General features: G+C 34.1%; 1 protein-coding gene across 1 annotated transcript in view; it reads left to right on the top strand.

Annotated features, from left to right (window-relative positions):
• DLG2 (discs, large homolog 2 (Drosophila)) overlaps positions 1–14,033 on the top strand; it is a 1,994,579-nt gene that overhangs the window by 470,814 nt on the left and 1,509,732 nt on the right. The gene's annotated exons all lie outside the window — the stretch shown is intronic.

Below are 14,033 nucleotides of genomic sequence, written 5' to 3'. Positions count from 1 at the left end.
TAATCTCTTCAATTACCCACTGGTCATTCAGGAGCATATTGTTCAATTTCCATATGTTTGTATATTTTCAATTGTTCCTCTTGTTAATGATTTCTAGTTTTATTCCATTATAATCAGAGAAAATACTTGATAAAGTTTCCATTTTTTTTTTTGAATTTTTTAAGACTTGTTTTGTGGCCCAACATATAGTCTATCCTTGAGAATGATCCATCAGCTGAGGAAAAGATCATGTGTTCTGTAGCTATTGGATAAAATGTTCTGTAAATGTGTTTTAGGTTCGTTTGGTCTATAGCGCAGATTAAGTCTAATGTTTCATTGTTGATTTTCTGTCTGGATAATCTGCCCAATGTTCAAAGTGGAGTTTTGAGGTCTCTAATGTTTATTGTATTAGGATCTATCTCTCTCTTTAACTTTGATAATATTTGCTTTATATATCTGGTACTCCAGCATTGAGTACATATATATTTAGAATTGTTACATCCTCTGCATTGACCTTTCTATCATTATATAGTGACCATCATTGTCTCTTTTTACAGTTTTTGTCTTGAAATGGATTTTATCTGATAAAAGTATAGCTTCTCTTGCTTTTCTGGTTTCCGTTTGCATGGAATATTTTTTTCCATCTCTTTGTTTTCTATCCATGCGTGTCTTTATAGGTGAAGTGGGTTTCTTCCAGACAACATATAGTCAGCTTTTGGGTGTTTTTTAATCCATTTAACCATGTTATGTGTTTTGAATGGAGAGTGTAGTCCATTCACATTCAATGTTATTATTGATAGGTGAGGACTTACTGTTACCAAGTTGTTATTTAATTTCTGGGTGTTTTGTGGTCCTTCCTTCCTTCCTTTCTGTCTTCCTTTATTAAAAATTATTTTCTCTGGCAGTGAGTTTTAATTTCCTGCTTTTTATCTTTTGTGTGTCTCTTGTAGGTTTTTTGATTTGAGGTTACTATGAGACTTGCAAAAACATTTTATAACCAATTATTTTAAATGATGACAACTCTGCTTACAAACAAACAAATAAACAAGCAAAAGAAATCTGATAGAAATTCTACACTTTAATTGCACCCCCACTTGCTTTTTAACTTCTTGATTATTCCATCCATACCTTGTTACACTATCTATCTCTCAAAAAACTATTATTGTTATATTGATAGGTTTGTCTTTTAGTCTTCCTACTCAAGATATAAGTGGATTATGTACTGCAATTAGAGCAATAGAGTATTCTGTATTTGTGTCTTTACCGTTACCAGTGAGTTGTGTACCTTCATATAATTTCTTATTTCTCATAAATGTTCTTTTTTTTTTTTCCAGATTGTAGGACTTCTTTTTTAGCATTTCTTTTAGTGCAGGTCTGGTATTGATGAACTCCCTCGGCTTTGGTTTGTCTGGGAAAGTCTTTATTTCCCCTTCAAGTTTGAAGGATGTTTTTGCAGGATATAATATACTAGGGTTAAGGATTTTTTCCTTCAGCACTTTGAATATGTCATACCACTCTGTCCTGGACTGTAAAGTTTTCACTGAGAAGTCTTCTGCCAGATGTATTGGAGCACCTTTAAATGTTATTTTTTTTTTTCTTGCTTCACCTAGGACTTTTTTTATCCATGACTTTTGGGAGCTTGATTATTAAATGGTTGAGGTAGCCTTTTATGGATTAAATCTGCTTAGTGTTCTATGACCATCTTGTACTTCAATATTGATATCCTTCTCTAGATTTGGAAAGTTCTTTTTTATTATTTCTTCAAATAAAATTTCTACCCCAATCTCTACCTCTATCTCTTCTTTAAGGCAAATAACTCTTAGATTTGCTCTTTTGAGGCTATTTTCTAGATCTTGTAGGTGTGCTTCATTCTTATTTATTCTTTTTTTCTCTTCTGACTATATTTTCAGATAGCCTGTCTTCAAGCTCAATAATTCTCTCTTCTGGTGGGTTAATTCTGCTGTTGAGAGACTCTGATGCATTTCTCGGTTTGTCAATTTAATTCTTAATCTCCAAAATTACTGCTTGATATTTTTAATTATTTTATTCTCTTTGTTAAATTTCTATGATAAGCTTCTGAATTCCTTCTCTATGTTGTCTTGAAGTTCATTGAGCCTATTTAGGACAGCTATTTTCAATTCTTTGTCTGAAAGTTCACCTATCTCCATCACTCCATGATTGGTCACTCGTACCTTATTTAATTCATTTGGTGAGGTCGTGTCTTCCTGGATGTTCTTCATGCTTATGGATGTTTGTTGATGTCTGGGCATTGAAGATTAAGGTATTTCTTTTAATCTTCACAGTCTGGGTTTGTTTGAAACCATCATTTATAAGAAGGCTTTCCAGATACTCCAAGGGAATTGAGTATTGTGGTGTAAGTCTTTGGTCACTGAAGCTATATCAGCACTTGAGATGCCCCAAACCCAGTAATGCTGAGTCTTGCAGACTCCTGGTGGTACTGCCTTGGTGGACTTGGGTAAGATATGGGAGAATACCCTGGCAAAATCTCTTACTTTCTCTCCTCATTCTCTGTGTTGGGCTGCCAGAATTTGGGGAGGAGTGATGTGGGCATGTTTTCATGGGCACCAGTACCAGGGCACACTTGAAACCAGCCCAATCTTACCCACAACCAGTGGTGACTGTTGCCTGGCTACCTCTGATGTTTATTCAAAGCCCAAGGGCTCTTTAGTTCACAAGTGGTGAATCCTCCCAGGATTGGGTCCTTCTCTTCAGGACAGCATGTATCCTTCTGGCCCAGGTTGGGTCCAGAAATGCCATCCAGGAAGCAAGGCCTAGACTCAGGGTCCTCTGGAGTCTGCTTGATACTTTATTTTATTGTGGCTGAGATGATATCCAAGTCTCAAAACAAAGTCCTCTGATCTCTTCCCTTTCCTTTCCCAAAGTGGAAGAATACTCTCCCTGAGGTATACTGCCTGTGGTTGGTGGAGGGGTGACACAGGCTCTGGCTTGGCTGCAGTTGATGTCTCACTGGGTTACGTGCACCCTAAGTTCACTGGCATTGAAAGTCTGAAAATCAGTTTCTACACAGCAGCATAAATTGCCCAGGGAACGCATTCTTTGTGGCCCCACTTCCTTAGGAATTTAGTCTAGACCCCAGGCTGGTTTTCGTCTGCTGGTGGTGGGGCTAGCTGGAACTGGGATTTCATGGAGAGGATTTGCCTCTGGCCATGCTGGTCAAAATGCTCCATCTGTAGGCATCTACAGAATTGTGCCCCGTACTGTTTCCCCCTATGCCAGTGCGGCTCTGAGTTTCAATTCAAAGCCCTACAATCACTTCACTCTCTCTCTTCTGGGCACACAAATTCTCTCTCTCCTGGGTGTGCTTGGGCTGCTCTGCTGAGGGACTGGGAGAGGGCTGGTATAGGCAGTGCAGGATTGTCAGTGCCTCTTTCCTTTATATAATGTTAACACCAGGTAGTATGATCATTCACCTGATTTTTGGTTCTTCTGAAAGTGCCTGCTTGCATGGATGGTTGTTGAATTTGTTGTTTATGTGGAGGGACCATCTCTGGAGGTTTCTATTAGACCATCTTGCTCCTCCCCCTTCCTTTTTTTACTTAAATCTTTTCTAATAACTATCCAATTCTACATTTATAATTTATCTGTTACTGGTTTTTATCTTCATTATCTCCTTCCTTCAACAATATTTGGGTTTTATTTCCTGTGCACTTTTAGCTTCCTGAGTTGGAAAATTTGATTTTCAGACTGTTTTTTAACATATGTATTAAAAGCTACATAGAAGCTACAAATTTCTTCTAAGGCCTGCTTAGAAGAACAATTATTATTGTTCTATGTATCTAATATTCATTCAGATTTACCTATATGTTTACCCTCTTTTCTGCTCTTCAGCCCTTTCTGCATTTTTATACTTCCTTCTAAAATAATTTTTCTTCTGTCTGAAGAACTCTCTTTAGTATTTCTTTTAATATAGATCTACCGGTAGTAGATTTTCTCAGTTTTTGTTTGTTGACATTACGTATATTTTGCCTAAATTTTTGAGTCATATTTTCACTGAATGAAAAATTTGAGTTTGGCAGTCAGTACTTTAATGGTGGCTGTATCTTCCATCATTTTTTATGAGAAATCAGTTTCCAGTCTCATCAAAATGTCTGCTTTTAAAGTCAGTCTTTGTCATTTGTTTTCAGCAATTTGATTATCATATGTCTTGGTGTGTTTTCTTTGTTCTTACCTTATTTGGGATTTGTGGCATTTCTTTAATCTCTGGCTTTCTGTCTTTTCAGTTTTGAATATGTATTGATCTTATATCATATAATGCTTCTGCTACATTCTCTCTTTCCTCCAATTCTAGGAGTCATTGACGCATAGTTTTTTTTTCATCATGATCTATGTATTTTTTATGATATCGTAAAATAATTTTTAACCTTTTTTTCTCTCAGTGCTTCTTTTTGTATTTATTTATTAACATTTCTTCCAGTTTACTACCACTGTCCTTTGCTAAGTCATATTTGTTTTTAGACACACTTATTAAGTTCTTAAATTCTCTTACTGGATTTTTTAGTTCTTAAACTTCCATTAATTCTTTTTCAAAGATCTAGTTTTGTGGAGAAATGTTTTACCTTTTCATGTTTTAAAATTACCTTTTAGAAGAAACTTTCTAATGAAGAATAACAATCACAAAAGTACCCATATCTTAGGGATGCTATTCATTTTCTGAAACATATCAACCATGGTTATTTCTAATAACTCTAGTATCTGAATCAACTGTGTACCTTTTCTGTTTTCTATTTTTTATTTTATTCTTATTTCCTGGAAGACTGGTAAGTTTTTATTGAATGACAGCTATTATATTCATATATGAAAAATTATAAATAAACTGAATATTGTTTTTCTTTAGAGAGATTTTACTTTTGCTTCTAAAATGCAGGTAGGTGAAGGGAATATCATTTTAATGTAACTATGGGCTGGGCTGAATTAAACATAATGTTTCAGTTTTTATGAAGGTGGTCTATTTCTAGTTTGCCCCATCCCTATTCCTAACCTTAACCCTGAAATGTTTGCCAGGGTTTACCTCATTATTATAGGTATTATAGGTGAACTCTGAACCCAATTTTGTGTCTCTTCAATATTGTGTGATTGTTAAAAGTTTTGCTTAGTTTCTCAGTGGCTTTATTTTTCTTAACTTGTCTCCCTCCCTAGCTTTGCTAATGAATTGACTTGAGAAAAAAAATAGCATAAAGTGTTAGATTTACTTCTTTGTACTTTTGTCACTGCAAGACCTTGAATCCTCAAGTCCTGGCTTACTTTTTAACCCTGAACTCCAAGTTTTGTTTTCCCAGTCCCTTGAGACTGGCAAAAGCTCTGCTCATTAGCTATTTTGTGCTCAGCTCTCTGCACAGCTTCTTAGCCTCTTGCTCAGCACTGATTACTAATAGGAAAATGCTTTGATGAAAAAAGAAGTGTTGAACAACCCCCTCGATGAGTTTTCTTCTCTCAGGGTTCTTGGCCCCTCAAATTCTGTTTGACTTGGTGGTTCTTTTATGACTCAAATATTTTTTGATAATCCACCCTTTTGAGTTGTTCTTAGCAGGAGATTTGAAATATTATAAACTATAATAATCTATGACAAAGTAGAAATTCTCTCTCTCAATTTCTCTTTCTCTCTCTCTCATTTTAAAAATCTATATTTAAAAATATAAGTTATAATGCAGGAAAAAAAGAGCATGTAATTTGTCCAAAGTCATTCATTTAACTAATTAGTGACAAATAGTGTTAGAATCCAGTCCATTGTTCTTTACTCTTCTAATTACTGTGTTGCCAAATTTAACTTGTTTTGCTTTTAATAGAGTTAAGGCCTTCAAATATTCAGCAGTTATTAGGAAGATAAATGAATTGTTTCTTTCATTAGATAATTGACCAATATTTGTGTACTTTTCTATCAATTTTACACTTTAAGTCATGCATACTTTTACCATCTTTTTCCCTATTTACATCTGCCAGGTCTTAAAAGATTAGTATGGATAAAGTCTGCATTATTTGCCAACCTGTGTCTTCACCTCACTGGATCATCCATCCTGTGAGGTAAACAGAGCAGATATAATTATGCTTATTTGACAGATGAGACAAATTAGTCTCAGAGAGGTGACATAGTTTTCCCAAGTTTGCAGACCCCTTGCTACAATCTGGATCTCTTTCTTTAGTATTTTTTTCCCTATTAAAACAAATGGCAACTCATCAAGTCTTACGGAAATCATGCAATGGTAGGGCTGAAAGGTAACTTAATGATAATCTAGTCCAATTCGGCCGAATTACAGAGAGAAAAATGAGACTGTAGAGGTGAAATAGCTTCCTCAGAGTTACATAACTAGGAGATCACTGCATTGGGACCAGAATTCAGGCCCCATCTTCATTCCTTTAGTTGCTATGGGAAGAAAGACAAACTAGAACAGAAATTACAATGTAGGAAAACAATTTAAAAAACACAATGTAGTGGAATCAATAAGTTAATTCAAGAAAGGCTTTAGTTAGATACAAGAAGATGATTCTAAGCTCCAAAGATCACTGAACAGAGGACTTTACAATGATGAGAGGCTGTTGGATTTCCATTTACCTACCCAGTCACAGACAATTAAAGCAAATAATTTCTAAGGACCCTTCCAATGTTGTAATTCCTAGACCTCCTCAAATGGATAATATAATGGGAAGGCTTATGAATTTTTCTCTTCTTTTTAAAATTACTCATAGCAACACAAGGTAAAGGTCCAAAGATGTTCCTTTTGATAAGCAATTTGCATACCAGTAAATAAATATTAATGACTCTAGGTTTTAGATAAGTCATTATGTGGCCAAATCACTTTAACAACTTTAAGTAATTATAAAGAGATCAAAACAGTACATCTTATAAATTCATTACCAAGTTTCCCTTTTGCTTATTTGGTTAAAAAGGACAAATGTGGCCCACAGTTTTGAAAGTATATACTGTAAAAAGTATGGCCTTTTAGATAAACCTATATTCTCTTCTAAAATTGTTTTGTTAGTTAATATTTAAATTATCTTCTGAGTTTTAAGTTTCAGACAAAGAGATTACCTTGATTTCAAAGACAACCACCTTGTGGGTAATAATAATTCGTTTTTACATTACAGAGTGTAATTTTCTTATTTAGAAATAGACTATGAACTCCCAAGGATGATATTTGTTCATTTTTTCAAACATTCCCATGCTCATCTTATTTTTGTCACCTAGGAAACTTCCTTATACCTCCTTGGCCTTTATAATGACATTTTCAACATTAGGAAACACTCTATTCACTTTTCTTGCATATTGATTTTCAGTCCTGGAGCAAATATACTGCAAATATACTCAATCTTTACTTCTTTATCCAAAAGAGAAATTTTCTAGCCATTCTTGTAAAAATTTCTCCTGTTGAGAAGTATCTCTTTCTAGCTTCTTTAGCGTTAATTATTTAGAATTTTAAATACATTGTTTATTAATCATTTTGATTGATAAGACATATAGTACAAAAGATACTGAATTCTCTCAAACCACACCCAAAAAGCATAAGCTACCAGATAGTTTCAGGTAGTACTAACACTTATTAGGTACCTATTTTGTGCCAAGTCTATCCTGGGTACTTTATATATAATGCATTTTTTTAATTTTTATTGATTTAGGGGATTCCAGTGCAGTTTTGTTAAATGGATATATTGTGCAGTGGTGAAGTCTGGAGTTTTAGTGTACCCATAATCTGAATAGTGTACATTCTACCTAATAGGTAATTTTTTATCCCTTACCCACCTACCATGCTCCCATCTTTTGGAGTTTCCAGTGTCTATTATTCCACTTGGTATAGCCATGTATTCCCATTGTTTAGCTCCCACTTATAAGTAAGAACATATGGTATTGAATTTTTCCTTCCTTAGTTACTTCACTTAGGATAATGGCCCCCAGTTCCATTCAAGTTGCTGCAAAAGACGTTATTTCATTCTTTTTTATGGCTGAGTAGTATTACATGGGATATTTATGCCACATTTTCTTTATCCAGTCATCCATTAATAGACACTTAGGTTGATTCCATATCTCTGCCATTGTGAATAGTGCTGTGAATAATATACAAGTGTAGATATCTTTTTGATATAATGATTTCTTTTCCTTCGCGTAGATACCCAGTAGTGCAATTGCTGGATCAAATGCGAGGTCTATTTTTAGTTCTTTGGGAAATGTCCATATTGTTGTCCATAGAGGTTATACTAATTTACATTCCCACCAACAGTGTATAAGTGTTCCCTTTTCTCCACATCTCTGCCTACATCTATTGTTTTTTGACTTTTTAATAATAGCCATTCTGACTGGAGTAAGAAGGTATCTCATTGCGGTTTTAATTTACATTTCTCTAATGATTAGTGATGTTGAGCATTTTTTTCATATGTTTTTGGCCATTTGTATGTCTTCTTTTGAAAAATGTCTGTTAATGTCATTTGCTCACTTTTAAATGGGGTTATTTGTTTTTTCCTTGTTGTTTGAGTTCCTTGAAGATTCTGGATATTAGCCCTTTGTTGGATGTATAGTTTGCTTACATTTTTTTTTCCCTTTTTGTAGATTGTATATTTACTCTGTTAATTATTTATTTTGCTATGTAGAAGCTTTTTAGTTTAATTAAGTCCCATTTTTTTTTTTAATTTTTGTTTTTGATGAATTTGCATTTGGGGTCTTAGGCATAAATTCTTTTCCTAGGCCAATGTACAGAAGAGTTTTTTCTAGGTTTTCTGCTAAAATTTTTATTATTTCAGGTCTTGCCTTTAAGTCTCTAATTCATCTTGAGTTAATTTTTATATATGATGAGAGATAGGGATCCAGTTTCATTCTTCTATATATGGTGATTCAATTTTCCCAGTAAGATTTATTGAAAAGGGGTCTTCTTCCCAGTGTTTGCTTTTGTCTGTTTTGTTGAAGATAAGATGGTTATGGTATGTAGCTTTATAACTGGGTACTGTATTCTGTTCCATTGGTCTATGTGTCTAATTTTATACCAGCACCATGCTATTTTGGTTACTATAGACTTTTAGTATAATTTGCAGACAACTAATGCAATGCCTACAGCTTTGTTCTTTTTGTTTAATATTGCTTTGGCTATTCAGGCTCTTTTTTGGTTCCATATGAATTTTAGGATTGTTTTTTATAATTCTGTGAAAAATGACATTGGTATTTTGATAGGAATTACCTTGAATTAGTAGATTGCTTTGGCTAGTGTGATCATTTTAACAATGTTGTTTCTTCTAATCCATGAGCATGTGATGTCTTGCCATTTATTTGTTTCATATAGTATTTATCTCATCAGTGTTTTGTAGTTTTCCTTGTATAGACCTTTTACTTCCTTGATTAAATATATTCCTTGATATTTTATTCATTTTTTATTTTTTTCAGCAATTATAAATGGAATTGAGTTCTTGATTTAATTTTCAGCTTGGTCATTATTGGTATATAGAAATGCTAGTGATTTTTGTATGTTGATTTTATCACCTGAGACTTTACTGAATTCATTTATCAAATCTAGGAGTCTTTTGGGTTTTCTAGCTGTAAGATAATGGCATCAACAAAGAGATAATTTGACTTCCTCTTTTGCAATTTTGATGCCCTTCATTTCTTTCTCTTGGGTGATTACTCTGTCTGGGACTTCCAATACTGTGTTGAATAAGAATGGTGAGAGTGGGCCTTCTTGTCTGTTTCAGTTCTTAGGGGGAATACTTTCAACTTTTCCCTATTAAGTAGGATGTTAGCTGTGGGTTTGTCATATGTAGCTTTTATTGTTTTCATGTATGTTCCTTCTATGCTTATTTTGTTGAGAGGTTTTATTATGAGTAGATGTTCAATTTTATTGAATGTTTTTTCTGCATCTATTGAGATAGTTATACGGTTTTAATTCTCTGCGTGTGGTAGATCACATTTATTAATTTGCATATATTGAACCAAACTTGCACCCCTGGATTAAAACCCATTTTGTTCTGGTGTATTTATCTTTTTGATGTGCTGTTGGATTCAGTTTGCTAGTATTTTGTTGAGGAGTTTTGCTTCTGTTGTAGTCAGGGATATTGGTCTGCAGGTTTTTTTTGTTGTTGTGTCCTTTCCTGGCTTTGGTATCAAGGTGATACTGGCTTTGTAGAATGAGTTAGGCAGGAGTCCCTCATTCTTGATCTTTTGGAACAGTTTCAGTAAGACCGGTCCAGTTCTTTTTTAGTTGTCTGGTAGAATTTGGCTGTCAATCTGTCTGATCCTGGGATTTTTTTGTTGTTTTTGGAAGATTTTTTTAATTACATATTCAATCTCACTACTCATTATTGATCTGTTCAGGATTTCTATTTCTTCCTAATTCAAGCTTGAGAGGTTGTATGTTGCCAGGAATTTATACATTTCCTCTAGGTTTTCTAGTTTGTGGGCATAGAAATGTTTATAGTAATCTCAGATGATCTTTTGTAATTCTGTGGATATCTTTTTCATTTCTGATGGAACTAATTTGAATCCTCTCTCTTTTTGGTTACTCTAGCTAGTGGTCTATCAATTTTGTTTATCTTTTTAAAAAATAAATTTACTACTTTATTGATCATTTGTAGTGTTTTTTTGGTCTCGATTTTGTTTACTTCTGCTCTGATCTTTGTTATTTCTTTTCTTCTGCTAGTTCTGGGTTTGGTTTGTTCTTGTTTTTCCAGTTCCTAGAGGTGTGACGTTAGGTTGTTAATTTGTGATCTTTTTGCTCAAGTCATTTAAATTTCCCTCTAAGGACTACTTTTGCTGTATTCAAGAGGTTTTAATATGCTGTTTCATTGTTTTCATTTGTTTCAAAAATTTTTAAATTTCTGTTTTAACTTCATCATTGACCCGAAGATTATATTCAGAGCAGGTTGTTTAATTTTCATGTATTTGTGTAGTTTTGAGAGTTACCCTTGAAATTGGTTTCTTGTTTTAGTCTAGTTTGGCTTGAGAAGATACTTGATATGATTTCAATTTTTAAAAATTTATTGAGACTTGTTTTGTGACTTAAGATGGTATATCTTGGAAATGTTCTATGCACTGGTGGGAAGATGTATGTTCTGTAGTTGTTGGATAGAATGGTCTGTAAATGTCTGTTATGTCCATTTGTTCTAGAGTCCAGTTTAAGTTCTGTGTTCCTTGTTGATTTTCTGTCTCACATACAATTTAATATGCACTTTACCCTTACCATACCTTCTGAGAAAGATATTATTAGCTCTGGTTTAAAGATTAGAAAACAGAGACTTAGAATGACTATCCAGGGTTATACAGCTAGTAAATTTGGCAAAAAGGTCTACTTTCCCAGCCTTGCTTTTCCATAACCACAGACTATAAAAGTATTCAATCATTTTGCACACCTCCTTATAATACTCATCGCACTTATAATATTTTTTCAATATCTGTTTTCCCTATTTTAACAAGAGCAGAGAATATGTTTTGTTTATTATTACATTCCCAGCCTTTAGCACAGTGCTTGGCACATAGTTAAACCTGAATAGGACTTGTAGGATGAGTAAGAACTGATGAATAATGAGTAAACTTACATTTTTAATTTACTATGTTTAATTTATATAGTAGATATATCTAAAAATTTGAGCAATTTGATAAATCATCAAGCGGGTTCCTTGGGAATGTCAATGCTCTATTTTCTTGCAGAGTTAGAATAGATATCCCTGGTTTTACGGCACATATATATTTCTTCCAATAGAGCTAAGTCAATCCTGCTGGACTGAAACTGGTAACAATGTGATGATTATATATCATTGTGTCCTAACATCCAGTTGAAGGTCTGAGGGATTATTGACAGTCCAGCAACAGCCCTCTTCATTTGCCTGAAGTATGTGAAAATAATAGGAACTTAATGCATTTTGCCTTGTTTAAGAAACATGACAGTGCTTCAAACTTGGCGACTTTGAAATCTCCTGTTGTTCTTCATGGTGCACTGGTGCTTGGCTGTCTCACTTAATCATTGTGGCATTAATGATGCCACTAGTGGCTTGAAGCTTTAACTGGGTACTCAGGCCCAGCTACAAAGAAAATGTGAAATTTATTAAGCCTCACAATAATGCTACTACTGAGCAAACAGAGGCTGAGTGCCCAACAAACCATAAGCTTATTGAGATAAATAGAAAAAACATGAGTTTTACACATTTAGATATGATTGAAAGAATTTGATTTTGAAATCTAGATGGAAATTGAGTGATGATAAGGTTTGACATAAAAATATACTAAGGACATAACAAATCACATAATTTTATATACATCCATTGTTCATTGAACATCTTTGATTCTTTATCTTAAACCAGCTTTCCCAGAGAAGAAGGCTCAGAAAACACATTTCTGACATTTACTGCTCCAACATTGCACAAAACTCCCTTCACTGCCTAGAGGAAATGTTTGAAACCCATGATGAAAGGAGTAGAATGAGACAGCCATTGGAAATGCCATCTTCTTCCTTCTTGTTTCTTTCTTCTCTGGATTTTTGGTAGTGAAATCTGAAGCTGGAGGTTATATTCTCTTGGAAGGTACATTTGACTCTGGAAAGTGTGAAAGTCTAGGTAAGTCATAAATAAAGGAAAGACAAAGACTTATTATTTAGGCCTAGTACTGTTTTCTGCTTTTGGAAAGGAGGATTTTTGCTGTTTTCTTTTGTGTGGTCCAGCTCAGATAATTAGAGTATGAGGATAGGCAAGGATGTAGGATAGAGGCCTATTAGGAAGATCTTTTAAATGTGCATTTTAAATTCCTTCCTTGTTTTCAGTAATGACTTCATGAGCCTTTTTACCCTTAGTTTAGAAGATGTATGTGTGCTGTGTGTGTGTGTGTGTGTGTGTGTGTGTGTGTGCGTACGCGTGTGCATGTGTGTGATGACATAGTGGGTCAGTTCTCTCTTCCTGGGAAGGCTGGAGTTGTCAAAATATTCTCTGTATTTTTCATAATTTGAGCATTGTAGCCACTGATAATTGTAAAGACTGAACATTTGGCCAAAATGAACAGGGACTCTTAACAATTGCTGATAGGTAGAGATTCTCACCATAGATGTGCAGGTTCGTGCTAGGTGAATTATTGGAAAGGCAATGAAAATTCTGGTAATATATTAGGGGTTAGCCAGTTAATGACTCTTTTTTTTTTTTTACCTTGATATAACTTGTTTTATTATCATTATATTTCCCCCACCATTTTTTATTCTTAAGTTCTTGATTGTAAACCTTATGTCTCTTAACATACTATAAAGCTTTAATAGAACTGTTTAAACTTTGGGTGCTTGGTTAAATGCTTAAAATACTGATGGTGGTAATTCTTATGAAGAATACTAGCTTACTTTCCTGCTTTTATAATCTAACACTCAATGTCATGAGAAAGTACTGGCAGTATTTCTGCTAATCATTTATGTACTCAACTAAATATGATTTGGGGCAATTTCAACAACTATCACATGTTTATTGAGAACCCAGTACAGAAAACTACAGGCATCTAGTGAGTAGAGGCCAGAGATGCTGCTAAACATCATACCATGCACAGTCCCTAAAAAAAAGAATTAAAATGTCAGTAGTGTTCAGGTTGAGAAATTTTGATCTAATGATACAGCATTTTCCATATTATAGACATAGTGCTAGGTGCTAGAGGAAGTATAATCAACACAGCATATTTATATCCACTCTCATAGAAATATAGTTCATTCTGAAAGATACACCTTTAAAAAATATTGCTAAAATCTACTAATTTGTTTTCTTAAGGGGAGTTATGAGCTGCATTCTAGGATATGATATAATTGGTACCAGGGAACTGGCAATAATTGAACTCACCATTTGATGGATTTTGTAAATCCTGACTCCCTAGGTTTATTAGCTTTTCTGCATGTGCTCAGTCTTCACGTGCAGAGGATTGAAAGTGGTAAGACACATGGATCTCTTCTTTAGGAATCTTACAGTATCTCATAAAGACCAATGTACACAAAATACTTAAGGAACAAAGCAACTGTATGTATACATATCGTGGTGGTACAGGGCCATTGAATTTTAACCCTAATCATAGCTTAACTTCTTTATTTAAT

The sequence above is a fragment of the Propithecus coquereli genome, unplaced genomic scaffold, assembly GCF_000956105.1.
Source record: "Propithecus coquereli isolate 6110/MARCELLA unplaced genomic scaffold, Pcoq_1.0 Scaffold170, whole genome shotgun sequence".
NCBI classification, from domain to species: domain Eukaryota; kingdom Metazoa; phylum Chordata; class Mammalia; order Primates; family Indriidae; genus Propithecus; species Propithecus coquereli.
The sequence above is the reverse complement of the archived record's forward strand: the minus strand, read 5'-3'. Positions and strand labels throughout refer to the sequence as shown.